Below are 27,367 nucleotides of genomic sequence, written 5' to 3' on the forward strand. Positions count from 1 at the left end.
ACCTAGGAACTTTTTCTTCAAAAAGAAAATGTTCAGTAAGCTGTTTTCTTTCCCACTGTTTTCTTTCCCATATTACCCTATAATATGTATGCAGTAGAAAAGACATATTCCTAGCAAAGTACATACAGCCTCTGGGAACACAGTGTGTACTCCTTGAATATTGTTTTTTAAAATGTCAACTAACCTGATTCTGTTCTCTCTTACTTTGGTGTAAATCAGGAGAGAAACTCATCTGAGGTAAATTGTGTTATGTTGGTGTAAAACCAGTGTGAAATCTGACTGCTATGTAGTATTCTTTTCTACTAATTTAAATGATTTGCAGTAAGTCTAAATATAAAATGTGAAACCGTTTGAGTTTCTGAAATATTTTTTTTCCTTAGCTGTTTCCCAGATGAGACCCCAGGTTTTCACCATATTTCTATCTTCAAACATATCCCCTGCCACTTCTTGAACTGCACAGCAAAGGAAAACTGGCAACTTCAAGAGCAGTAAGCATTCCCACCCACTCAGAGTGCATGCACATCTACTCTTTGATGGGGCTGACCTCTGTTGAACTGGGAGAAGGCTACTGCTTCTGAACTAACATTTCCCCCAGAGCAATGAATTAATTCCTGACAAGTGACTACTGACAACTGACACCTACCCAAAAGATGGAAATAAGCACTTCAGTGGAAATATTTGTAACCCATGATAGGAACGGCCCAGGGCTTTTAGTTAATGTTTATATATTTTACTCGGTGACAACTGTAAACTGCTGATTAGGAATTTGAACCCAAATTTCCCTAGTCTGAGGGAATTTAGATCTGAGTGTTCAGTTTGGTTCACTATTGAGATAAAAGAAAGGTGTGAAGGCTTGAGACAAATCCAAATTTCCCTAATGATTAGGGATATTTTGGTTCAGACATCTTTAGTTAATAATGCAGCTCCTTTATTCCTCCCTGTGCCTGTAACTGTCTGCCACAGGCAAGCTTGTCCCTGTTGCCAGCCAAAATACAAGGATTACCACAATGAATAAATCAATCAACTCAATAAACCAAAATAAAATCCTGCATTCATGCACATTCATTCATTTTAAAATGTCTTGTAAAGTTTACTCCGTACATTTTGGCCTGAAAAATCTTTATTTCAGACACCGAATTTCATACAGTGTGAATGTAGAGTTTCATATAGTTAGACCCAAACATCTCATCTGTCCTGACTGTGATCTTGCACATTCTCAAAACACACACTAATGTAACGAAAATACCACTCCATGCTCATTACGGCTTGTCCATACCATGTGGGATTTCTTGCACTGGTGTAATTATAGCAGTGCAGCTGTAACAGTTCAAATCCATCTGTAGACATGATGCATCAGTAGAAAAAGTGACTTTCCTGTGAGACTGCCCATTATCAGAGACAAGATACTGGAAGAGATGGACCATAAACCTTAGACTGATGTTGTCATCCCCTCGCTCCTATAATGTTACATGTAGCACTGGTGTGAAGAATGACTTGCTTGCAGTAAACTGCACTCATGCATGCCACTTTTTACATCAGTGCTGCCAGTGTAAATCAGCAAATCTCTGTTGGCTTCAGTGGAGTTACATGGATTTACACTACTGAGAAGCAAGTGCCTGGAACTGACAGTAAAACATCACTGGGATAGCTACACCAGGGAAATCTTCCTTCTGCCCCTCCCCTGCAGTGTGCTCACACCCTCAGTCATAGGCTGAGTTTTGGATTATATTTACAAGCTCTCTAATCAAGAATCTGATCACATTTTTTAACACAACTGCCCACTGGGCTAAATAAGTCTGGAATTCTGTTTCTATTATTCTCTTTTCAATTTAGAGAGATCATACTAGTTTTCCAGATATTGCTGATAGGTTACAAAAGATATAGCATGAGGTCACTTTAGCTGATTGTATCTACTGACCAGAGGATCTGAATGCGCTAATTCAGCTTCATGATAAACAGGTGGAGCAACTTTTTGCAATGCAAATAGCTAGCAGGGTCCACTTTATGACTCTTTATGATCACTGGTCATTGTTTGCCTTCCTGTTAAACCATGATAAAGTTTCCATAACACTTTAGGGTCCCATTTGGCACAAGGATAAGAGAGGCCCCTTTCCTCTTGGTGACTTGTTTTTTTTTAAATCAATATTGCCAACCTAGTAGATTAAAAGAATCAACTGTGAGATCCTTAAAAGTGGGCTTAAGAAAGACTTAAAAAAAAAGAGTTCCTTTTTATTTGTGATCTGGTTTCTTGAGTTGTCATGGTACTTTCTGTTCACATTTTAAAGCTTTTCTGTGCAACCTAACACCAAGGCTGACTAAGGTTCTCTTATTATCATGCATCCAGGAGCTGAGGCTTTAAGAAAGAAATAAAATTGCAAATTGGAAACACTAGATCTGTCTTTTACTAAAAAACTGCACTGATCTAGAGACACATAAAAGCTTGCATTAATTGGAAGTTTACACAGGTAGAGTTGGCAGTCACCCTGGCTTGTTTATGGCCAGATGAGAAACTGTTCACACTCATTAGCAGCTTCATCCAAGGCAGTCAGATCACAGAGGTAGTTAACTTTTTACTGCCACTATTCACATCCTCCCTTTGATTGGTGAGGCTAAACTTGTGTTATGGACAAGATGAAGTGTCGAAAGATTTCCCAGGAAGCAAGTTTATTGTGGGGGATTTTAACTCAATTGCTTACATTAGCCTCCCATAAAAGTCTGTGTAGCAAATCACAGTATGTGGCACACGGGTAGCCCAGCAAGGCCTTAAGCAGTGACCACTTGTTCTGAAAAATTGTTGGGCCTGCAGGTTACAAGCCAAGACTTGACATACCCAGCCTCCTCTGCATGTTGCAAACTGTCCTCCTCCTTTCCCACACTCCTACCATCTTCTGCAGTTTGAAAACTGGCCCCTCCCACAGCTTCTAATCCTCCCCAAAAGGTTAAGGTTATGTCTACACCACAGCTGATGTCAACATAACTTATGTCACTCGGGGGTGAATATATCATCCCCTTGAAAATGTAAGTTACACCAACATAAGTGCAGGTGTGGAAAGTGCTACTCGGAAAGAGCTTCTGCTCACAAAATAGCTACTGCTGCTTGCAGGGGCTGGAGCAGTGAAGCCACCGGGAGAGATTTATCCCCTTGACTTACAGCGGCTACATTAGCAAATTTACAGCAGTGCAGCTCCATCAGTCCAGTTAAGCCACAGTAAGCTCTGTAATATAACCGTGTCCTTAGATAAATAGTAATAGAAATGTAGCCATGTTAGTCTGGTGTAGCTGAAGCAAAATGCAGGACTATGTAGCACTTTAAAGACTAACAAGATGGTTTATTAGATGATGAGCTTTCATGGGCCAGACCCACTTCCTCAGATCAAATAGTGGCAGAAAATAGTCTCAACCATATATACCAAAGGATACAATTAAAAAAAAGTGAACACATATGAAAAGGACAAATCACATTTCAGAACAGAAGGAGGATGCAGGGGGAGGGGGGAAAGGAAGGTAAATGTCTGTGAGTTAATGATATTAGCAGTTCTGACCCCTGGCTGGCATGTGTCTGTGCTTCACATCCACCACTGAGCCTCTCCTCTTTGCTCCTACACCCCTATTTCAAATTGGCTCCATTCACTTCTGAAAATGTAGGCCACAGCATTTAGAAAGGATATTGTGTAAAAAGCTCCCCTTCCCTAGGATGGGTTAATTAGGAATAGATGGGCCAGGTCTTTCCCATCTTTAACCTCTCTGATTTTTCATACTGCAACAAATGCTCATGATTCATGCTCTTAAAGAGCCCAATGTTATGGCTAAAATAATCCATTTGATTAATTTCTCCTCAAGAGAAATAGCTGATGCCAATGATTTGTTTAGACCTTTGTCCTAAGTCAATATATGTGAGACACAAAACAGGCTGGTCTGTCATATTACTGGACTTCACAATTCCAACGTTTTTCTCCCTTAGTATGTAACTATTGTTTTTTTCAGTCTAATTGGCTACAAACTGTAGGATATTTCTAGTGGGGGAAAAACACAAATCATCTTAAAATATCCCTGCAAGTGAGTAATGTGAACGCTCAGGAATACTTTGCAATGATGCATCAGCACAACAAAGGCCTTGTGTCCCCAGAACTCTCAGCTACTTTTAGTGCTGCTCCTGAGTTCTGGTCCCTTTCTAAAAGCCATTTGTCAGTATTTTTAAAACTTCACTCCTAAAAAAACATACAAATGTTTGCCTCTCTGAAATTACCGGAAAGCTGCAGGAAACTTTTTGGAAAGTTAAACACAAATGGATTCTGTCATGCATTTTATGATGTCATGAGAATATTTACCAATCTTAATTCGGGAGCCAGGGGAAGTTAAAACCTCACTTGTGTTTAGAAGTCTGTCTGCTCAAATGATTTCAGATTTCTCTAATGCACCTCTAAGTGGTAAATTGACCTAGCGGACCTCACATCACTCCTATTGAAATCAATGAGAGTTTTGCTGTATTGGGCCTATTGTCTTCAGAGTCCGATCATTCAGCATTTACAGGCCTTTTCCTACAAAGTATATCCTTAGGTGAACCATACTCTACATAGAGTATTTTGATCCCATCTCCTGCCAATAAGATTGCTTATTCAGCACTTGAGCATAGCATTGCAAAGGTAATTGAAATTTCTTTTGCTTTGCTGGTAAAGATCTGTTTATTTTGTAACAGAAGACACCTGACAGATGCTAGCTTAAAAAATAAAAAAAACAGATCTCAAGAGTTATATCCTTTCTGATATTAAGACAGGCTGATTTTTATAAGGGCTTTCATTCTGGATTTCAGACTTACATATGTGCAATACTAGCACATTATGTAACTAATTGATTATTAATAATTATCCCTTTTTACATTGAAGGAACCCAAAGCATTTGACTTTTGTAGCCAAATCATTTGATCATTATGTGAAATACTTATTGAGGTTATTACATTTTTCACTAACAAAATATGAAAACAGAAGTGGCTAATTATATAACTATAGGACTTAGCACAGTAAGTTTGACAGACATAGAAAAGTATCTATATAAAGAACTGTGCAAATTCTGTAGCTATGCATTTTAGAGAAACTTCAGAAACCAGATTATAATTGTGCAACTGTTCTGTAGTGTATCAGGGTCAATGTCCTTGTATATTTAATTAGGTCATTGTTAGCTAGGACATTAATGTGTTCAGTGCTGCAGCAGGGGTGGGTCTTCATGGCTGGGTGTCAAAAGTGAATCTGACTGTTGTTTTAGCTGTCTTTTGGGTTTTCTAGAGTTGCTTCATTTCCTTTGGTCTAGTGAAGCATCCAGAGATATGGGATGAGAAATTAATCCAATCCCAATTTAACAACATCTAGAATACGTACCCTGGAAAATTGTTCATCTAACTATTCTAGCACAAATGAGAGATTCTAAATATAAGATATCTCATATTTTTTTAAGCCCAGCATAGGTCTAGTACTTGGTATTTTAGGCTTATTATTATTTTTTGTCTGTTTTGTGAAACAGGGCTCACTTGAGGCCAGCTGGAAGGGTGTGGCTTGACAATCTGTCAAGTGCCTTGGGTAACCTCACCAGGTTACCTGAAGGCCTAATAGCCAAGTTACAGTTATCAGTCCCTGGAGCTCCCCAGGATCCCCCAATTGGGTGGGGGAAGGGAAAGGTCAGGGGACCTAAGGCACACCCCCCTCCCAGGTCTTGGTCCTGGGCCCAAGAGGGAAGGGAGAGAGGATAGACACTCTCCTCACAACTAGCCTCCCCAGGGACACTTCATAGCTCCTCCTGCTTTCTCTATGGTTTGGGGTGTGGCACTCATCTTCCCTCTCAGCAGAGATTGCTTCCACAATCTCAATAGATCTCAAGGTCTTTCCGGCTCATATCCACTTGCTCCCCTGTGTCAGGAAGAAAGGTTGAGTAGGGAGAAAAAGAAGGTCAGGCCCTGAGCCTCCCAGCTAGCTCTGACCCATAGTCTAGATTCTGCTCCTGTAACTCCCTCTGTCCCAGAAACTACAGCTTGGCTGCCTACTTACTGCTACTCTCTGAGACTCTTCTGGTTTGCCTTCCAGAGTCTCCTGTGAAGCAGGCTGTGACAGGGTGAGACTCACTACTGTATTGCCTCCTGCCAGATGTCATAGGAGTTAGCTCAGCTCACCCAGGCACCCTCTCTGGTGGTGCTTTGCCACCATCATTTTATTCCACCATCCACACCGCTCTTGGGACTGTGGCATCCTCTGAAGTGACACTGTCCTTCAGCTGTGCAATACTCTGTGTCCCCCCCACTCTGAGTCCAGCCACTCCCACAGTGGCAACTGGAGTCCATAGTCCCAGGGCAGCTTGCTATGGGGCTTCGGCACCCTCTTCTGCCCTCACCTCAGGGCCTAAGACTGTAGGCCGTAGCCTTTCTCTAACTCCTCTGGACTCTGCTTGCAGCATTGCTTGGTCTCAGGTGCTGGCAGTCCTTCCTCCTCATAGGAGCCTGGGCTTCTCCCCTCAAACTCCAGTCAACTGCTGAAGCTGCTCTGCCTTAAATGGGCCTGCCTGATCCTGACTGGCTGTCCCTGTCAGCCCTTCTGTGGTGAGCTGCCTCTTGCACAGCCTCTGTAGGGCTGCTTTTTACCCCTTTTCTGACAGTGAGGGGCAGTTGCTCCATTGCACAGCCCCTCCGTTTGGAAACTGCTTTGCCATTAATGAATGGCAGGGGCTTGCTCCATTACTCCTTGGCTGTGTCTACATTGGCACCCTTTTCCGGAAAAGGGATGCTAATGAGATCAGTCGGAATTGCAAATGCCGCGGGGGATTTAAATATCTTCCAGATCTTCCGGAAAAGGCTTTATTTTCCGAAAGATCCCATCTAGACTGGCGCTTTTCTCCGGCAAAACCCCGAGCTGGAAAAAAGCGGCAGCCATGTTCATGCAAATACTGCGGGGGATATTTAAATTTAAATTTTCTGGAAAAGGGTGCCAATGTAGACACAGCCCTTTAGTCTTAGTGAACCCCATCAGATTTTGTTTCTACAGACAGGAAGAGGGGATTTATTGCCTTCAGGGGGCTCCCGTCTCAGAGGTCTGTATTATCAGTTCCCAGCAGGCATGGTAAGGAGTGCTGTTACAGCTCTCCTTCCCCACCAGGTCTGTACAACATTTACATATATTTTGTTTTAAATTTAGGCTCATCTTCAAGTATACCTCAACAGGAGCAGCCATATGTAGCTGCTTTCATACCCTGCTTCCGTGGATAATCCCTATACAGCAACGCATGTAAGCATGTGCATGGGCGGCAGGTTTGTATAATTTTTGGTGGTGCCCCCTGCTCCCCCGCCCCCTGTTAGCCACACCTCTGGAGGTAACACGCTCAGGGCAAGATGGACACATGACCAGAAGTAAAAGGTATCATGTCACCCCTCTAGGGCTATGTCTAGACTGCAGGCTTCTTTCGAAAGATGCTCTTTCGAAAGCATCTTTCGAAAGAGCATCTTTCGAAAGATCGCGTCTAGACTGCAGGCGGATCTTTCGAAAGAAAAATCCGCTTTTTCGAAAGAGAGCACCCAGTGAGTCTGGATGCTCTCTTTCGAAGACGGCCTCTTTACATTGAAGAACGCCTTCCTTCGAAAGAGGAACTTTCGAAGGAAAGCGTTCTTCCTCGTGAAACGAGGTTTACCGCCATCGAAAGAAAAGCCGCGTTCTTTCGAAATAATTTCGAAAGAACGCGGCTTGAGTCTGGACGCAGGGGAAGTTTTTTCGGGAAAAGGCTACTTTTCCCGAAAAAACCCCTGAGTCTGGACACGGCCTAGAAGGGCTTTTCCCACCATCCTCCTACCAACACGGATTACTTTGGCCCAGACCAAACCCCCTTATTTAACTATCCTGCAGTTGCATTAACTCAATGTATGTGACATTAACTCGGGGGCAGAGAGGCTGGGGAAGTGTTCCCTCTGAGGTTATGTCTACACTCGCAGCTTCTTGCGCAAGTACAACCGTTTTTGCGCAAGAACCCACAGAGCATCCACACTGTCCGCCTGCTCTTGCGCAAGGAAATTTACTGTATGGCGTGGTAAGAGAGGGCATCTTGCGCAAGAGCTATGCTCTTTTCTAACAGGTGTAAGCCCTCTTGCGCGAGAGGGAAGTGTGGATGCTCAACAGGGATTTCTTGCTCAAGAAACCCCTATGGCTAAAATGGCCATCGGAGCGTTCTTGGGCAAGAGAGCATCCACACTGCCATCAATGCTCTTGTGCAAAAGCACAGCTTGCACTTGGCAGCGTGGACGTGTTCTTGCGCAAGACTTCTTGCACAAGAACCCTTGCGCAAGAAAACTGCCAGTGTAGACATAGCCTAAGAGTTTCCTCCCGTGAGCAGTATGAATTTTGTGTTGTGCACCAGTACTGAGTTCATGTGACTTGTTTGGATGTGCCACTGTGGCGCCCAAGTTATTAATAAATATTTTTAAACCTTTACCTTTTCTCTCTGCTGCCATGTCTCCTCCCCTTGTTCCATCAGGTCCCCTGATGCCTGCTGCCCCCCAACTCCTCACCCTCATCTGCTGTCCTGACTCCTGCCCTTCTCACTGCCCTCAGCCCTCCTGCGACCTGCCCCCCTCCACCAGCCCTTCTCTCCCCTTTGTGCCCACTCCTCCAGTAGCCCCACTCTGATCATGTGAGCTACCCCTCCTCATCCCCACTCCTAAGACCTCCCTCTACACACCTGCCCTGCCTCTCTCCTCTGGTGCTGGTCCCTCCCCTGCAGGTGTCTGCACTTCTGCTTCACCCCCAGAATCCCCTGGCACCTGCCCCTTCCCTTACCCCAGCATCCTCCTGGTGCCTCCCCCTTCCCTCACTGCCCCTGTCCCCTTTGCCCTCTTTTTCCCTGCTGCCTACCCTCTCACCATCCTCTGCCCCAGTTCCCCTCATGCCCCTGTGCCCTCACACATGACTTGCTCCATCTCTGCCTTCCTCATGCCCACCCCTTTTTTCAAGCCTTCTCCCAGCACCCCCCCCCCTCCGGCCCCCAATGCCCTTATCCTCTCCCCTCCCAGCATCACCCTGTCCCCCTCCCACTGACACCTTCCCTCCTGCCCTTTTCCTCATTGTCTGCACTTGGCCCCCTGGCATCTGTCTCTCCTCCACCCTGTCCCTTTGGTGCCTTCCCTGCTCTTCCCCCTCTCTCCTCCCCCTCTGCACAAGCCCCTTCCTCTCCCAGCCCTTCCCCTAGTTTTCTCCCTCCCCCTCACCCTCTGCACAAGTCCCTTCCTCTTTCACTCCTTCCCCTTTCTTCCCCCTCCCCCTCCACACAAGCCCCTTCCTCTCCCAGCCCTTCCCACTCCTCTACCTTCTGCCTTCCACTTTGCAGGGTCAGAGCCTGCGCTCCACCCCAGAACTCCCTGAACTCTGAACCCTCAATTCAGCCATGCGGTGCAACGCTCTGCCGAGCATTTTTAAAGTCACGGGCCGTGACGTCACATCACGCCCGGCGTCTCCCCGCCCACCTGTTTGCGCACACCTTGCATAGCAGCAGCAGCCAGCAAGGGGGAGCTGAGTGAAAGTTGCGCATGGCTGGGACGGTCCGGGGTCGGGGCCGGGGGAGAGACGATCTAGGGCCTGGGTGGGAAGACATGCTCCAAGCAGGGCTGGAGAGACCTAGCTCCAAATATTGCTGGAGCAGGGCCCCTGGCTCTGGATATTGCTGGAGCATGGGCACCACGAGCCCATATAACTCGCCACCCATGAGCATGTTAAATTTTAGATACATACCTAGGGCCCATTAACATAAATGTCCCAATGTGTAGCCCCAAACAGAGCACACTCTAGTGGCCTAACCTTGATGTGAAAAAGATGGCAGAGAAATCTGCAGCCAAAAGAAAAGATCACACACTAAAGCAAACACAACCTACAAAAATCCAAGACTATGAACCTGTTTTCCAGATGGCAGTCATTTCTTTGCTCATGGATGCTGGCATTACTCTTAGCTCTTCCACTCACTCCTTCAATCCACCAACATTAGGTTTGTCTGGACCTAGTGTCAGCTTGCTAGCTCTCATTCATATGGATATAGATCACAGTACACAAGCCAGATCTGATGTGATCAAGCCATAGACTTTCTCTTACAGGTCTCATCAGTAGAACAGGGCAATTTTTTTTTCAATTGACTAATTTATTTGCCGAAAAATGCGGTTTCAGTCAAGCTGAAACTATTCATGAATTTGAACTGACTAAGCTAGGTAAAAACTTTCCACACTCAGCTTCAAAACCCCTATGTAACCTACCTCTATTAGTTAAGAGTCTTTGCCTAGACTACAGGGATATATCTATACTATAAAGAAGATTGTCCCTCTGGAGGTCGATCTTCTAGCATTCAATTTAGCAGGTGTAATGTAGAACCCTAAATCAAATGCTGAGGGCAGCCCCTTCTGGTGTCCGGTACTCCTCCTTCTATGAGGAGTAAGGGAAGCTAGTGGATGCGGGTGCTCTTATTGGTTTCCTGTAGTGTAGACAACATGGCAACTTGGCTTAAGGTAAGCTGAATTCAGATATGCATTTCATGTAGATGAATGGTGCATCTGTCTGGTCTAGTAGAGATGAGACCTAGGTTTGAATCCCCAATGTGGAGCTGGGATTTAAACTCTAATGTTCTGCCTCCTTAGTGTGCATAATGTGTGGCTATTCTTGAGGGGTCTTACGACCTCTTCCTGATATTTCCTCTGATTTTTCTGTTTGCTAGCTGAACTTCAATAAATCAATTATTCACCCAGTTCAGTTAGAGTCAGTCTACTGACCACACCATACCCATGTCTCCTCAAAAATTCACCTAACAGCTTTGCCCTGCAGTGACTCAAAAATATGAGTATCAACCACATGGCAGGCTACAGAAAACCAGGGCACAAGCCCAAATTAGTTGCAAGTACTGTATTTCTCCAACTAAGTATGGGTACATCTACACTTGCACCCTAGTTCGAACTAGGGATGCACATGTAGATGACAGAAATTGCTAATGAAGCGGGGATTTAAATATCCCACACTTCATTAGCATGATCTCGCCGGCATGTTACTCCGCTCAACAGCTGTTCCGAAAGTGAAAGTGCACGCTGGGATGCATTAGTTGGAACCAATCCCCTTGCAAATTAGGCACGTTGAAATTGCTAATGAAGCAGGGATTTAAATATCCCGTGCTTTGTTAGCATAAATATGGCCGCCACTTTTTTTTTTTACACAGAGCTTTGTTGACAAAAAGTGGCAGTCTAGATGCGGATCTGTTGAAAATAAACCCTTTTTCAACAGATCCTGTATTCCTCAAAAAATGAGATTTACAGGATCTGTCGAAAAAGGGTTTATTTTCGACAGATCTGCATCTAGACTGCTGCTTTTTGTCGACAAAGCTCCATGCTGAAAAAAAGCAGCAGCCATGTTTATGCTAATGAAGCACGGGATGATTAAATCGCTGCTTCATTAGCAATTTTGATGTGCCTAATCTGCATCCCTCTGTCGATAGAGGGATGCAGTCTAGATGTAGCCTGAGACAGATGGTCCCTTACATCAAGAATCACTTCAAGACAGACCCAAGAAAACCAACAATAGACTACCACTTGTCATCACCTATAGCCCCCAACTTAAACCTGTCCAACACATTATCAATAAACTATAACCTATACTAGAATAGAATACTAAACTCCGAGAGGCTCTGGGAGACAGACCCATAGTCTCCTATAGACAACTACCTAACCTCAAGATGATTCTTACCAACAACCACAGGACATACCACACTAATGCCAACCCTGGTACCTTCCCTTGCAACAAACCCCGTTGCCAGCTTTGTCCACATATTCACTCTGCTGATACCATTATTGGACCTAACCAAGTGAATTATAAGATCAAGAACACATATTCCTGCGCATCCAGAAATATAATTTATGCTATCATGTGCCGAAACTGTCCGTCTGCTATGTACCTTGGACAAACGTCTCTGACCCTTTGCCAAAGAATCAATGCCCACAAAACAGATATTAGACAGGATCACAAAGAAAAAACAGTTTCTTGCCATTTCAACCAGAAAGGGCATTTTCTCAACGACTTGATTACCTGCATCCTGCTTCAAAGACCTTTTCACACCAGACTTGAAAGAGAATCCTCTGAACTGTCATTCATACTTAAATTTGACACTTTTCACCTAGGTCTAAACAAAGACATTAATTATCTTACTCATTACAAAGATAGCTTCCCCAATTATCACCTCTAATATCATTAGCTCACAGACATTTACCTCCCCCCCTCATCCCCCTTCTGTTCTGAAATTTGATTTGTCCTTTTCATATGTGTTCATTTTTTTGATTGTATCCTTTGGTATATATGGTTGTGCCAATTTTCTTCCACTATTTGATCTGAGGAAGTGGGTCTGGCCCACAAAAGCTCATCACCTAATAAACCATCTTGTTAGTCTTTAAAGTGCTACATAGTCCTGTTTTTTGCTTCAGCTACACCAGACTAACACGGCTGGCTACATTTCTATCACTATTCAACAATATTTAGGTTACTCCTAGTCCCAAAAGGCCAGTTACTTACCACAGGTCAATCTTGACCATACCAAAAACAAAAGGAAATATAGTTATTTGCAAAGGTAAAGCACGTAAACATTCATACACAAATAAGTTACAATCTTAAGTTTCAAATGGGTCCTTCATTTGCTTTGTCTCCAAAGTACTGCAGGAGACGGCGTGTGTAGTGAGATGGATTCAGCAGCAGTGCTGTTAGGCTTATATACTGTTGTGACGGGGTGAGGCCCGCCTACCCCACCGAAACGGGCCCACTCCGTACTGACCCTGCGATTGCCCTCTCGCTGGTGGGGGCAACACCACGGGGGTTGCTCACGTGCGGACGGTGTAGCGTCGCCGCACACCAGCTGAGCGGCGGGCCAGCAACCGTTGCTGAGCAACACGGGGTGCAGGGCTGCAGGATAAGGGCGGCCGGAAGTGACGGCAGGGGGGGAAGTGACGTGAGACGCCCAGGAGGAAGGGAAAGGGGAGGAGGATAAAAGCCCCGGAAGAGGCAGGAGACGGAGGAGGCAAGGGGGGGGGGGGAGCCAGAAGCAGGAGGCGGGGTGGAAGCAGCCCAGGGCAGGGCAAGGAGCCGGCGCACCAGTGGGTTACGGGGACATACCCCCTCCGGTGGGACAGGTCCAGGAGACTCTGTCTTTAGGGCCCTGGGCTGGGGTCTGGGAGTGAGGGTGGGCCCAGACCCCCCACCCCGCACACCCAGCGGAACAAACTTTGAAAGCAGCTGCCAATCAGCAGCTAAGAAGCGTAAAAGACAAGAGGGAGGGAAGGGGGCGGGAATGGACCCCCACAACTGTAGAGAATAGAAATCATGCAAAAGATTGCAATAGGGCTTAAAGGTGTAGAAGTTCATTTTAAAGGTTCCAGACAAACTTGTATTTACCTTTTCTTCCTCCCACTTCATATGCTATTTTAAAATACTAAATAATAAAAATATTAAAAATAGCAAAACATGTAAAATATTAAAATGAATGCCCCCCACCTCCAATAAATTACTAGTCATGGAAACTATGGGTGTAAAAGCTCCAAAACCTCACTTCCTGAGTATTCTGAGACCCTGGGTCAAAGCCATACTAGCGTAACTCCAATTAAATCAATTAAGTTACTGGTGTAATGAATATAGTTTTAGGAGCTTAGCCAACTTCAGTCTCCTGGAGGCTCATGTGAATGGAGTAATGCAATGGGTAGTTTAATGGAATCTAATGTAATGATGAACTTGTGTAGTATTACATATTCATGTTAGATAGATGTAAAGCTGCTCAAAAGAAATGCAGCTAGTCATCAGTTCCTACACAGCATGAGAACTTTAAACATGATCACAAATGAGAAAATTCAAATTGATGCCAATTATACAAAGTCAATTTCATATAATGCAAATATGATCAAATTCCTCTCGGTTACATCACTGGAAATCTGGGGATAACTACTCTTAAGTACATGAAATTGCTCCAAATTTCCAGTCATGTAACTGTGTTACTGTTCCAAGGCTACACGCGGCAGTGAGACGTTAATTTGAACTAAGTCCTTAGTTCGAATTCACTGTTACTTCTCATTCCACGAGCTACACGTGGCAGTGAGTTCGGGCTAGTGAAATTTCAAAATGGCGACCAGATGGGAACATGCAAATAAAGCCCAGGATATTTAAATCCCGGGCTTCATTTGCAACTCCGGTCGCCTCATTTGCCTACCTAGCTCAAATTAATGAGCTAGTGTAGACATACCCTTAGATAGTCCAGAGATACTTTAATACCTCAGAAGGAGAAAACAAGGGGATTTGATTGGAAGGCCAATTTCTGAAGACTGAGTAACCTGAATCCAGAGAGAGAGAGAGAGAGAGAGAGAGACACACACACACACACACACACACACACGGTGAGAAACTGAAAGCAGGGATGTCAGACTGGTTGTGAGCTAGTTCCCAGGTGACGGTACCCTAGTAAGTGGTGAATCCCATCATGCCATAAGAAAATATATGCATTGATAGTAAAATTTAAACACATCTAAAGTTTTTGTCTCAATCAAGTTCTTTTCAGCCTGATATACAGATGGAGAATAACTTGTGGTTTAGGGTTAGTTTGTATAAAAAATAAACAAGTTTAACCAATGTTGAGTAAGTTGCTTTTGAAACAAGCTTCGGATTTGCAGAACTGTCTCATCCCTCTTCCTGTTTCATAGAGTTCCCATTCTCTGCTGTTTCTGGCACAGAGCAGTCTGTCAATTTCCAGTGACAAGAATTATCCAGACAATGGTCTTCCTTAAACCACTAAAACATCTGGTTTCTTTAATTAGCCAACAATATGTTTAGACTTAACTGAAAGCCCTTCTCAGAAACTTCTCAAGGACTAATCAAAATCATTTTTCTGAAGTTAGAATGTTCTTCTCAGAAATATCAGCCAATTTGGATTTATTCTTAAGAAGCGAAGCCATGAGTACAGGAAACCTCTCAAAGTCCCTTCCAGTCCTATGATTCCAAATTCCAGGTAATGAGAATTGGAATAGTCAGTATTTATATGAGGGTGTTTTTAAGTTTATGCTTATATGCGACGACACTTTTCTTGATAACAAAATGCACTCTTAAAATGTCTGTAGCAGAGCTGGGAACAGAGACCAGATCACTTACAGTATATGCTCGAACATAAGCCCATTCCTTTATAAGCCGACCCCCCAACCTTACAGAGAAAAAATGGTAAAAAGTCACTGACTGGTTTATAAGCCGATTCCAGAGTACGGACTTCCAGTCCCAGCTCATCAGCACCAGTTGAGGGATGTGCAAGCTACAGGCATGGAGCCTCTCAGTTCCCATTGGCTGCTGTTCACTATTCCCAGCCAATGGGAGCTGAGAGGATCTGTGCTGGCAGCCTGCAAGTCCTTCAGCCCACATTGCTCCTTGAGCTGTGGGAAGAACCCATTTGTAAGCCAGTCCTGAGTCTTCGCAGGGGATTTTTTTTCCCAAAAAAGTTGGCTTAGGAACAATATATATGGTAATACCAGGCCCTATGTTTTGAGCAATTTCTCCTGGGAAGAATTTCTTTTGTTATGATCTTTACCATAGAAAATCATAATAGAAGCTGAACTATATGCTCTTATATCCTTGATTTTAGGCTTAGGCATATCTCAGTCTCTTCTTTTTTCCCATACAAGATGCACTGATGGTAATTCAAAAAGTAAAGGGACTGAATGTCTGCCTGAGCTATCCCTCCTTTTTTGCACCCTAACATTTTAAATTATAAATAATGGAGGCACAATTTTGCATCCCTACATTATTTGTCAACACAGCTAATATCATTTGGACCTCTAAATACCTGATTCCACCTGAAAATCATGAACTCAGCCACTCGTGGATTAATTTTCTCCCAATGTGTCTAAAGGCATAAAGTGAAGCCAGCTTTTAAAAATCTGGCTCCATATTGATATGAAGGATTATATGGTATTTTCTAAACTGGTTTAAAATGCATTTTTTGCATTTTGTATAAAGAGAGGGGAGTTTGTGTTTAACACAGAAACTCACCTAAAAGATCTCTTGAGAACACTGAGGCCACTGACAGAGATACCAGCCTGACCCATGGTTATGATGGCTCTGAAACAGTGACAGGCTACAGTACAAACACTTCCAAAAATCAGTTTTTATTATACCTATTTATGCAGGGCCTGTAAAATTAAGTACTTATGTAGTCAAAATTCCTCTTAAAGTCAACGAGATTTTGTCTAAGAACTTCACCAGTGAGTGTATACATGTCTCTAGGAGTGATTTATAAGAGTACACTGTCTAAATGACCTTGCAGCTTTAAAACGTGAATCATACCGTTTTCCTTTTCCCAATTTTGCCTCAATCTTTCATTCTCAAAGTAGAAGCAGCATAGGAAGTGCTTTTCTCACATAAAGATGTTTTCCCTATTGGAGAATGGGCCCATATTAACTACACACACGGGGACAGGGAATGACTCCATTGCATTCAAACCAAAGTAATTGTATTGTATAGAGTTTTTCACACATGGAAACTCATAAATCACTCATGCACATAGATTTAATGGTCTATTTATTAATAAACTGGATTCAGAAAGCATGCTGCTTATCCCAGCATTAGACAGAATGAACGGGTATTAAGATAAAATAAATACTTAAAAAGGTAACTAAATCTGGATTTAAGCTATGAATGATCATTTAGATATAAAAATTACAGATGTCTGGGGAAATATGCCCCCAAATAACAAGACAATATGTAGTGCCACTGCAGATTTACTTACAAAACAAGTGTTTCCTAGAATGATCAGATTTTAAATAAGAATCAGACAAAACTTTAAGTCCTATTCCACAGAGAAGAAAACAGAGTGCAAGCACATGTGGGTCAGCCCAGGTGTAACAGCCCATTATCGCCACGGTGCAAGTCTCATTACTCAAATCCAGATATTTTTTAAAGTAAGCCTATCATCACTCCGAAAGCATGGCTGATATTAGCAGGGAGACTGAAAAATACAAATGAGCCATGAAAATAAGCAAACCCAGAAACTAAAGCATACTGGTCAATTGACATTCTGCTACCTGAATGATAGGAACTGAGTGTTAGCACTGTGAATATTTAGAATTTTAAAGTATCCAATGCAAGATGCTTTCCAAACACATGTGATGCAGTTCCAGTCCTAAACAGTGTGTAATGTAACAAGGATGGAGATACGTCATATAAGCAAAGTGATCCTAGGACAAGGCTGATTGATAGGTATAAAGACCTTTAGATACATAGATGTCTTGTTGTTAAACATAAGCACTTAAATCTTTTCTCATGAAATTACCATTCTCCCCTCCACCCGATCATACAGTCCTCTTTCCACAGCTTCATTTCCAGTGATCTTATAACCTTTGCCCCCCTCAACATTCCCCCCATTCCTGCCATGCAAACAAGCCATCAATTCCCAAGACAAATGAGTGAGATATAGAACAAGTTGACTTAGTTGGCAACCCTCCTGAAGGTGTTGTGGAAAGTCTGAAGTAAGGATTTTCATGAGAAATGGGTAGTAGCTATGCCACTGTAGCCTGTAGTGTAGACACTTGCTATAGCGATGGAAGGAATTTTTCCATTGCTGTAATAAATCTGCCTCCCTGAGAGGCAGTAGGCTAGGTCAAAAGAAGAATTATTCCATCAGTCTATATCTACACTGGGGGATAGATGAGCCTAATTTTGTTGCACAGAAGGTAACATTTTTCACATCCCTGAGTACTGTAGTTAGGTTGCCCTATTTTAACTGTAGACTAGAAATCACAAACAATTTCCAGGTGTAGGCAGCAGCATGGGAGAAAGTGCAGGGATGGCTGTAGGAGAATGAGAAAAATGATTGTCTCAGATTGTGGACATCAACACAAATGTTGGAGTAGAATGCATTGGTGAGGGGTGTGAGCAGAGGGGAGCATGTGTATATGGAAAGAAGCAGAACTGCAGGCTCCCTAAAAACTTGACCCTCCTACAGCACAAAAGGGGAGTCAGTGGAGGGATTCAGAGAGCAGTGCCATGGTATGAAGGATACAAGATCTTCGGAGATGGATTTTGTGTAGACTGGAGAGAGCTGAGATGAGTTTCGGTGGTCATAGTAATAAAGACTGGAGAGAATTTCAGGGCTTGACCTTGGGGTGGCTTAGTATGCAGCAATTTGGAATCTGAATCTACAGTGCACTAGTTTGCTGCCCTCTGACTGTCTGTGTGGAACCTGCTATTGCACATTAAAAATCCCAGAGTGCACACTGCAGCAGTACCTCAAAGCAAACTACAGCATTTTTAGTGTACGATAGCAAGGTCCACGTGGTCCGTTTGCAGGCAGCAATCTAATGCAGTGTAAAGTCATATCCCGGCTTGCCTTACACTCAGTCTCTATGTAGAGCAGTCCTTTGCTGTGTGGACAGGAAGAAAATATTGGGTCTCTGAAGTGTTGTATAGGGCAAAAAGCATGATTTAAACATGGCCTTGATGTCTGAAGAAAGCGTGAGGAATCAGAGATGTTTTGAATGTGAGGTAGGATGATTGTACTACCAATAATGACAGAGAACTGGGGGAGAGGATGCAGGGGCTTGTGAGGAAAGATCAAGAGTTCCGCTTTGGGCCACTCTAAGTTGGTTTGACAGCAAGACCTCAAGAGGAGATGTCAGAAAGACAGGGCAGGATTTTGGACAGGATAAAAGAAAGCAGGTCAGAAGTTAAGAGGCAGATTTGTGAGTTATTAGCATTACGTTTGTGAGTTGGTTGTGAAAGCCAAGTGAGTGGATAGAATCACACAGAGAGAAAGAAGTGGCCTGTGACAAAGATATGTGGAACCACCTCTGAGAGTGGGAAGAGAAAGACCAAACAGAAAAAGTTGGAACTTCTTAATGGAACAAGTGGAGGGGTGGACAAAACCAAGCAAGGAAAAAATTACAGTCAGGAGAGTGTGTGATCAATAATATTGAAAGCAAGGAAGGGATCAATGTGGATGGACTTGAGGTCTTGGGTGTGGCCAGGAAAAGATCATTAAGAGAGATGTTTCAGTAGTACAAAGAAAGCAGAAGCCAAATTGCTAGGGATCCAAGATGGAGCTGGAGGAAGGAAGAGGCATATGGGAAAAGGAAGATGGGTCAGTGGGAGAAGATGGAGGTAGGACAAAAGGATAATTTGAGGATAAATAATCATGACCAGGCCTCGACAAATAATGCAATCTACTCGCCTGTGGCAAGTAGATTGCAACCCGGAAGAGCCGGGTTCGGGCGATCTGTGCATGTGCAGAACGATCTGCATATGTGCAGATCGCCGGACAGTGCAGCTGGCAAGCGGGGCTCGCCGCGGTTCGGCGAGCCCTGATCATGACTATATTAGGCAGTCTGGTCAGTCAAATGGTATTTTCAAAGGTTACACGCTTTGATTAAATAAATCAATCTGTTTGCACCCCGCCTTCACTGAGCAGTTCTGCTAGGACAGAATAGGACAGAATTTAAATTATGCCTAAGGTTTGCTAGGAGCATCACTGGTAAGGTCTAGCCAGAGGATGCACCGAATCCATGTACCCCAGGTTGTACTGTCCTCACTTCCTTCCTGGCCACCATTTTATGTGATCCCCAAGTGAAGGATAGGAACTGGGGCTACCTTGAGCAGTTGGAGGCCCCTTCCAAGTAGAACTTAGGCTGCCTTGGACTCTTCATTTTGGTTTCCGGTGGCAGAGTCTGCTTTAAAGAGTGGATAGTGATGACAACTGGGTTGGATTTTTGCATACATTTCTCACAGTGCAGTAGTGGGAAAGTTATCTTCCTTTGCTCTGGGGACAAAAGGGATCTCTGATGTGTCAGCCTGTTATAAAGGCTTAGCAGAATTCTTTGGACAGAATGCAGGAAAATCTTCATATGACTTAATATTTTACTCACACGTGGTATTGCTTTACTTTGTTGGAAAACGGAGCATAATTAATAACGGGATCTGCCAAAAGCTACTACTTTATGGGATTTGTGACAGTTACCTCTATGGGTCAATAGCTGTAACAACCCTGCACCTGTTTTATGGCCTAATCCTGTGAGGCAACAGGAACTTCCTGAGGGGTGTTGAATGCCCTCAATCTCCATTGACTTCAATGGGCGTTAAGGATGTTCAGCACTTCATAATGTTAGCTCCTAAATGCAGTTTCTATTTCTTCTTGCAGAGTTCTTACCATTAGCAGAGGAAAAGAGCCCAAAACACTTCCCCACCTGCAAACTATGACATCCTCACTGAAAATGCTGAGCAGAAGCATCAGTTTCCATGCTGGTTCTGGTGAATATGTGCTTAAAACTTCCCAAACTTCCCATTTGTGCTAGTTGGAAAAAGCAGTGGTTCCATTTCCGAAGGGATTATTGTGAGTGGTTTCAGCCCAGTGTTTAATTTGTACTGAAAGAGGTGCTGGGGCTTGAGAAATTCTTTTATTTTCATAACAGATTCAGCAAACCTAGAGGTGATGGGGCTATGAACTGCCAAGCCTGGGGATGCCAGAGGCTTAGCCCTGGCAAGGCCAGCACAAATTAAGCACTGTTTCAGTCCAAGTGGGTTTGCACTTCCTAGCCCTCAGGTTTCTGTTGAGGCTAGGGCTGTGTCCAGACTCAGGGGTTTTTTCAAAAAAAGTATCCTTTTTTCGAAAAAACCTCACCTGCGTCTAGACTGCAGCCGCGTTCTTTCGAAATTAAATCGAAAGAACGCGGCTTTTCTTTCAATGGCGGTAAACCTCAATTTACGAGGAAGAACGCCTTCTTTCGAAAGTTCCTCTTTCGAAAGAAGGCGTTCTTGAATGTAAATAGGGCTTCTTCGAAAGAGAGCATCCAGACTCACTGGATGCTTTCTTTCGAAAAAGCAAGCCGCTTTTTCGAAAGTTCAACGTGCAGTCTAGACGCGCTCTTTCGAAAGAGGCTCTTTCGAAAGTATCTTTCGAAAGAGCCTCTTTCGAAAGAGGCTTGCAGTCTAGACATAGCCTCGGTGAAGGGTGTTTGTGTGTTCTAGTTTCATTGATACTGTGTATGGCATGGCTTACTGTCTTTCCATGGTACATTTACTCTTACTGGAACCTGTTGGCGTTGTACAAGCAGCCAAGATGGAATTCCCCCTTCAATCCAAGGGTAGACTGTGGTGCTAGAACAATGCACTCCTATGTTTTCAATTTCAGACTATGAAGAGGAGTAACAGCATCTCTTCTAAAGAGGCCACGAGACCACTGAATCCAGCAAACTCCAGTGGTAGAACTCTGATCCTTAAATGGCAGTGCATGAGGAAGTGCCAAAGGGCCAGGTGCCCCAAAACATCCTGTGGGTGGGAGGGACAAGGTGACAATGCCTTTTGGCAGCCCAGGAATATAGTGCAGGGCCTAGCACCCACAGCAGTGGAGCAACATGACTCTTCCCTTAGCTGCATCTTTAGGGGACGGTTGGGACCGCCCCCTCTAAAAGAAGATAAAAGAAGAAACCTGTAAACAAAAAACCCTAAGGATGTGAGGAGCTGTTCTCAAGCCAGAAAAAAGATCAGCACTATTTTGAAGGATTTTGCCTGGGTCAAAGACTTGCACTAAGGTGAGAATTATGATCGGCAATGATCATTCTTACTGTATTAGGTTTAGCTGATGTGTTTTGTTTTAGATTAATAACTTGCTTTGATCTGTCTGTTTTCACTTGCATATACTCGAACATAAGCCTGTTTGTTCATAAGCCAGTCCCCAAACTTACAGGAAAAAAATGTTATAAATTAATGACCCGTTTATAAGCCAACTTCAGTGTACAGACTTGCAGTCCCAGCTGGTCAGCATCAGCACCAGCTGAGGGACATGCTGGCTGCAGACACAGAGCCTTTCAGCTCCCATTGGCTGATGTTCGCTACTCCCAGCCAAGGGAAGCTGAGAAGCTCTGTGCCTGCAGTCAGAACGTCCATCAGCATGTGCGGCTTCCTGCAGCTCCCATTGGCTAATGGGCCCCTGCCTGCCTGCCACTGTGATCCTAGTAGAAGCTGCAGGCACGGAGCCTCTAAGCTCCCACCCAATGGGAGCTGAGATGCTCCCTGCTGGCAGCCAGCACATACCTCAGCCAATGGTGCTTTCCAAGCTGTGCAACTACCACGAGGATCACAGTGGCAGGTGGGCAGGGCAGACTGTATGGCTGACCTACATGCAGCCAAGGTAGCAGACCAGTGGGCAGGGGCCCATTAGCCAATGAGAGCTGCAGGAAGTTTGCCGATCCCTCTCCTCAATGGAAAAATATAAAGAACCCTTTCAAAAGCCGACCCTGGCTCTTCACAGAGGGATTTTTCCAAAAAAAGTTGGCTTATGAACAAGTATATACGGTAAATCCTTTGGGTATGTCTATACTACAAAGTTAATTCAAACTAACAGACGTTAGTTCGAATTAACTTTAATAGCCGCTACACTAGCGCTCCGCTAGTTCCAATTTAAATCGAACTAGCGGAGCGCTAAATTCGAACTAGGAAAACCACATTCCACGAGGATTAAGCCTAGTTCGAACTAGCTAGTTCGAATTAAGGGGTGTGTAGCCCCTTAATTCGAAGTAGTGGGAGGCTAGCCCTCCCCAGGTTTCCCTGGTGGCCACTCTGGCCAACACCAGGGAAACTCTATGCCCCCCTCCCGGCCCTGGACCCCTTAAAGGGGCACGGGCTGGCTACGGTGCCCGTGCCAGGTGCAAGCCTGCCAGCACCCAGCCAGCAGACCCTGCACCTGGCACGGATCGAGCCACCCACCCGATGCCCCCCAGCCCTCACCCTCTTCCTGGGACCAGGCTGGCAGCTCCCGGGAGCTTGCCCGGGACCACAAGAGGCGGGCACCCGCCTGGGCTAGTGCAGACATCGTGGACCTCATCTACGATCTCCGCACTAGGCACAGGAAAGTGGCCGGCTAGGGCAGGAGAGCTGCCAGCCTGGCCACCCAGGAGCAGGTGTGCATGAAAATCAAGGGGGTCCAGTGAGACCCCCGACCCTGAGCCCTGAGCTTACAATGGCCGTCCTGGGTCAGACCAAAGGTCCATCTAGCCCAGTAGCCTGTCTTCCGACAGCGGCCAACCCTAGGGACCCTGGAGGGGATGGACCGAAGACAGTGACCAAGCCATTTGTCTCGTGCCATCCCTCTCCAGCCTTCCACAAACCTTGGGCAGGGACACCACTCCTACCCCCTGGCTAATAGCACTCCATGGACCCAACCTCCATGACTTGATCTCACTTCCCTTTCAACTCTGTTCTAGTTGTAGCCTTCACAGCCTCCTGCAGCAAGGAGTTCCACAGGTTGACTCTTTGCTTTGTGAAGAAGAACTTTCTTACTAGTTTGAAGCCTGCTACCCATTCTTTTCCTTTGGTGTCCTCTAGCCCTTCTTTATGGGAACTAATGAAGAACTTTTCTGTATGCACCCTCTCCACCCAACTCCTGCTTTTAGAGACCTCTATCCTGTCCGCCCTCCGTCTCCTCTTTTCTAAGCTGAAAAGTCCCAGTCTCTTTAGCCTCTCTTCATATGGGACCTGTTCCCAACCCCTGATCATTTTAGTTGCCCTCCCCTGTCCCAGCCTCTCTCTTCCCCTCTCCCACCTCCTTTTCCCAGTCTCCCCCAGTTTTGTTCAATAAAGACAGATTCTATGTTGGAAGACACGTTATCTTTATTTTGTACATCAAGAAGAGGGGCTAGGGAAGGGTAAGTGGAAGGAGGTGAGGGAGGAATGGGGCACGAGCCCCCGATGGGGAGGACTGGGCTGGCTCTGCGGGCTTCTGGGGGTGGACGCTCTCCTGCAGCCCCCCAATTACCCCCTCTCCCCAGATGGCAGCCTGTGGCAAGTGCAGCCAGGCTGATGGCCGAGTGGTGTGATGTGCCCAGTGTGGGTAGTCCGGGCAATCCAAGCCAGGACTGCTTTGCAAGTGGGGCACCCCTGAGAACTGTCTGTCCGGGGTGGGGATGGGGGTCGGGACCCTTTAAGCACAGCCCTCGGCTAGCCTGAGACAGCATCTCCACGCTCTAAGTCCTCCTCTGATGCCCTGCCGGCACTGCTTCCGGCCATCCTTAACCCCGCTTCAGGGTCCACTTAATGTGGACATGCTAGTTCGAATTAGCAAAACGCTAATTCAAACTAGTTTTTTAGTCTGGATCCGTTAGTTCGAATTAGCTTAGTTCGAATTAACTAATTCGAACTAAGTTAGTTCGAATTAACGTTTTAGTGTAGACATACCCTTTGATACTTAATAAAATACTTTTGTTTATTATCAAACCAAGTGTAAATAATTGTTACTGGGGAAGGAGAGAAAGCCACAGTTGTGCATCTCTCTTTCATTAATAAAGGGGGTGAATATCTTTATGGGCTTTCTCTGTGTAAAACTTTTATACAAAGTAAGATGGATTTCTTTGGAGTTTTGATCCCTTTTGAGAGCTGTACTCTTGAGTGCTGGCAAGTCCCTATAACTGAGCCTTTCCAGAGCTGAGCTAACCCAGCGTCTGCTGTTTTTCTGCTGGGAGGCTGTTACCTCTGTGCCTTTGCTAGGTGAGACCAGAGCTTCTGGCCTATCAAGGCAGGGTGGTCAAGCACTCCAGAGGGCAGGTAGGCAGGCTGGGTCGTATGATCAGCACACCGAGTGACAGCCCAAGGCGATCTCTATGACCTAATGAACCCATCACAATAAGTCATAAATCCAGTATCTCTGTTCAGTCTGATTTTTTAGTATCTAGAAAGTTATAAATTTAAGGTCCCAGATTCTTCTTTTGTCTCTCTGTCATCCTGGGACCAACACTACTATAACTACAAAGCACATGTTACAATACAGTCCTTTTTAATGTATTCACAGGTACATAATAGCAAATGGGGGGATGGCAAAGTGGAAGCATACAACAGAAATACAGCTCTAAGCAAGTGGGGAAGTTCCTATTTTATTATTGTGTTCTGAATAAGAAAGGCAGATAAAACAAAAATACTGCCACCTGACAAAATGCAAGACCAGTGGTACAGCAAGACATTACTCACAAGACTGAGGCAGCAGCAAAAAGGAGAAGCAGCATCAGCTATACATGTGTGTCTGAAGACCCAAACAAGGCTACACAGATTGATTTGGGCCCATCCACTGTGGTACCCCTTAGCTTCATGTGCCTAGAGCTTCACTCAGAATTCAGCCAAGACTGAAACGCCCAGGTTACTTTGGCTGAGAACAGCATGTTTTTAGTCACCCAATAATGATCTTGCAGGATAGATCATAAATCATTAACATTGCAAATTGTACATGGAAACAACTCCCAGGCTTACTTATTTAAAATAAATTTATAACCAGTGTGATGCGAGAGCATGAGCACATATTTTCATTATTGAAGACTATAGTCATAGAAGCACAGAGCCTGTGGCCAGAGGAAATAAAACACCATCACATTCAGGTCATCCAGTGTTGGTGACCCCTTTATTTTGATGGACTACTCCCTTCCTCATTTCTATTGATGACTTAATTGTCTTAAATGGCCTTGATTGTGACCACCTCCCTTGGATAGTCTAAACGACTACCCATTGTTTTTGTGTTTTAAGAATTTTTTAATGCTTTGTCCAAAACGTTGCTTGCCTTAACTTCAGGAAATCCCCCTGAAAACTGAGCCTTTCATCACACAAGCCTGTCTGTGGTGAGAGGATTAGTGGTTGCTGAAAATTGTTTTTTCCAAAACTTCCCCTGAGTGGAGACTGGAGATGGTGTATGTGACAGTGCAGGCTGGACAAAACCGTTGTCTCTGCTATTTCAGACTGTGGTGCTCCTCCCACCTCTGCACGGGGGAGATGTAAGGTTAGACAGAGGGCAGAGACCTTGTGAGTACATGGAGGGGAACAATCCACCTGGAGTAAGGGACTCAGATTTGGCCCATATCTCATCGGAGGACAGCTGTAACTTGCACTCGTTACTTCTGATATGCCATGCAGTGTTTTCCAGCCTCAAGCTTGCTTTAAAGTCTTCATGTCCAGAAGCCACGTGTGACCCACTAGAGTATGTCTATAGTCCAGGGTAGACAGACTTGACCTAGCTCTATTCAAGGGAACATGCTAAAATAGTTGTGTGGACGCAGCAGCACGTGCCAGTTTGGGTTAGCCACCAAAACTCAGACCCAGGGCATCAGATGGATTCAGACTTGGGCAACTAGCCCAAGCCACTGCCTGTGTAGCAATGTCCACATGCTGCTACTTTCAGCACAGAAGCTTACTCAGAATTAGCATAAGTCTGTCTAGCTGGGATGTCATGCTCTCTCCGAGCTGCGGTGTAGATATAGCCCAAGGCTCTAAACTGTGGCTTTCCCATGTGTTGGGAAGAAAGCTGACATTAGATTTACTACCTCCCTCCCACTACTTCCCTTGCAGCCCTGGTAGCAGCTCTGGCATGAACCAGGAGCGTATCGACAGCTGCCTTCCATTCCTTGCTTGCAGCTGCTCCGCAAAAAGTCTTCTGTTAGCAGCCTGATGCGTCACATGGGAGGAAGAGAAGAGAGGAGCCATAGCTGCTCCCAGCTATTTCTCAGCCAGACTGTGGGAGTTCTAGGGAGAGAAGGCTAGGAGTAGCCTAATTAGTTCATTTATTGACTGTGGTCCTGTAACTTTTTAAACAAACTCTGTTCAGCCTTCCAGCTGCAAAGGTCACTGCATCACACACACAAATGTACATCTAAAGGCACCCCTTCAACAGTATAAATGGTATTTTGTCATGTACACTATTGGATTTGATGATAGCAGTGCATGAACCCATTTGATTAAAATAAGAGCTGCTCACTAAGGGTACGTCTACACTACAGCGCTAGTTCGAACTAACTTAGTTCGAATTAGTTAATTCGAACTAAGCTAATTCGAACTAACGCGTCTAGAACTAAAAACTAGTTCGAATTAGCGTTTTGCTAATTCGAACTAGCAAGTCCACATTGAGTGGACTCTGAACAGGGCTTAAGGATGGCCAGAAGCAGTGCCGGCAGGGCATCAGAGGAGGACGTAGAGCGTGGAGATGCTGTCTCAGGCTAGCCGAGGGCTGCGCTTAAAGGGTCCCGACCCCCACCCTGGACAGACAGTTCTCAGGGGTTCCCCGCTTACAAACCAGTCCTGGCTTGGAGTGCCCGAAGTACGCACACTGGGCACATCACAGCACTCGGCCATCAGACCGGCTGCACTTGCCGCAGGCTGCCATCTGGGGAGAGGGGGCAATCGGGGGGCTGCAGGAGAGCTTCCACCCCCAGAAGCCCACAGAGCCAGCCCAGTCCTCCCCATCGGGGGCTCGTGCCCCATTCCTCCCTCACCTCCTTCCACTTACCCTTCCCTAGCCCCCCTTCTTATTGATGTACAAAATAAAGGACACGTGTGTTCAAAAATAGAAATTC

General features: G+C 44.9%; 1 long non-coding RNA gene across 3 annotated transcripts in view; it reads right to left on the minus strand.

Moving 5' to 3' along the window:
• The window catches only part of LOC112543774 (uncharacterized), a 181,503-nt gene that overhangs the window by 136,957 nt on the left and 17,179 nt on the right, over positions 1-27,367 (minus strand). The window lies entirely within an intron of this gene.

This window comes from Pelodiscus sinensis, chromosome 2 (assembly GCF_049634645.1).
Source record: "Pelodiscus sinensis isolate JC-2024 chromosome 2, ASM4963464v1, whole genome shotgun sequence".
In the NCBI taxonomy this organism is placed as follows: Eukaryota; Metazoa; Chordata; order Testudines; family Trionychidae; genus Pelodiscus; species Pelodiscus sinensis.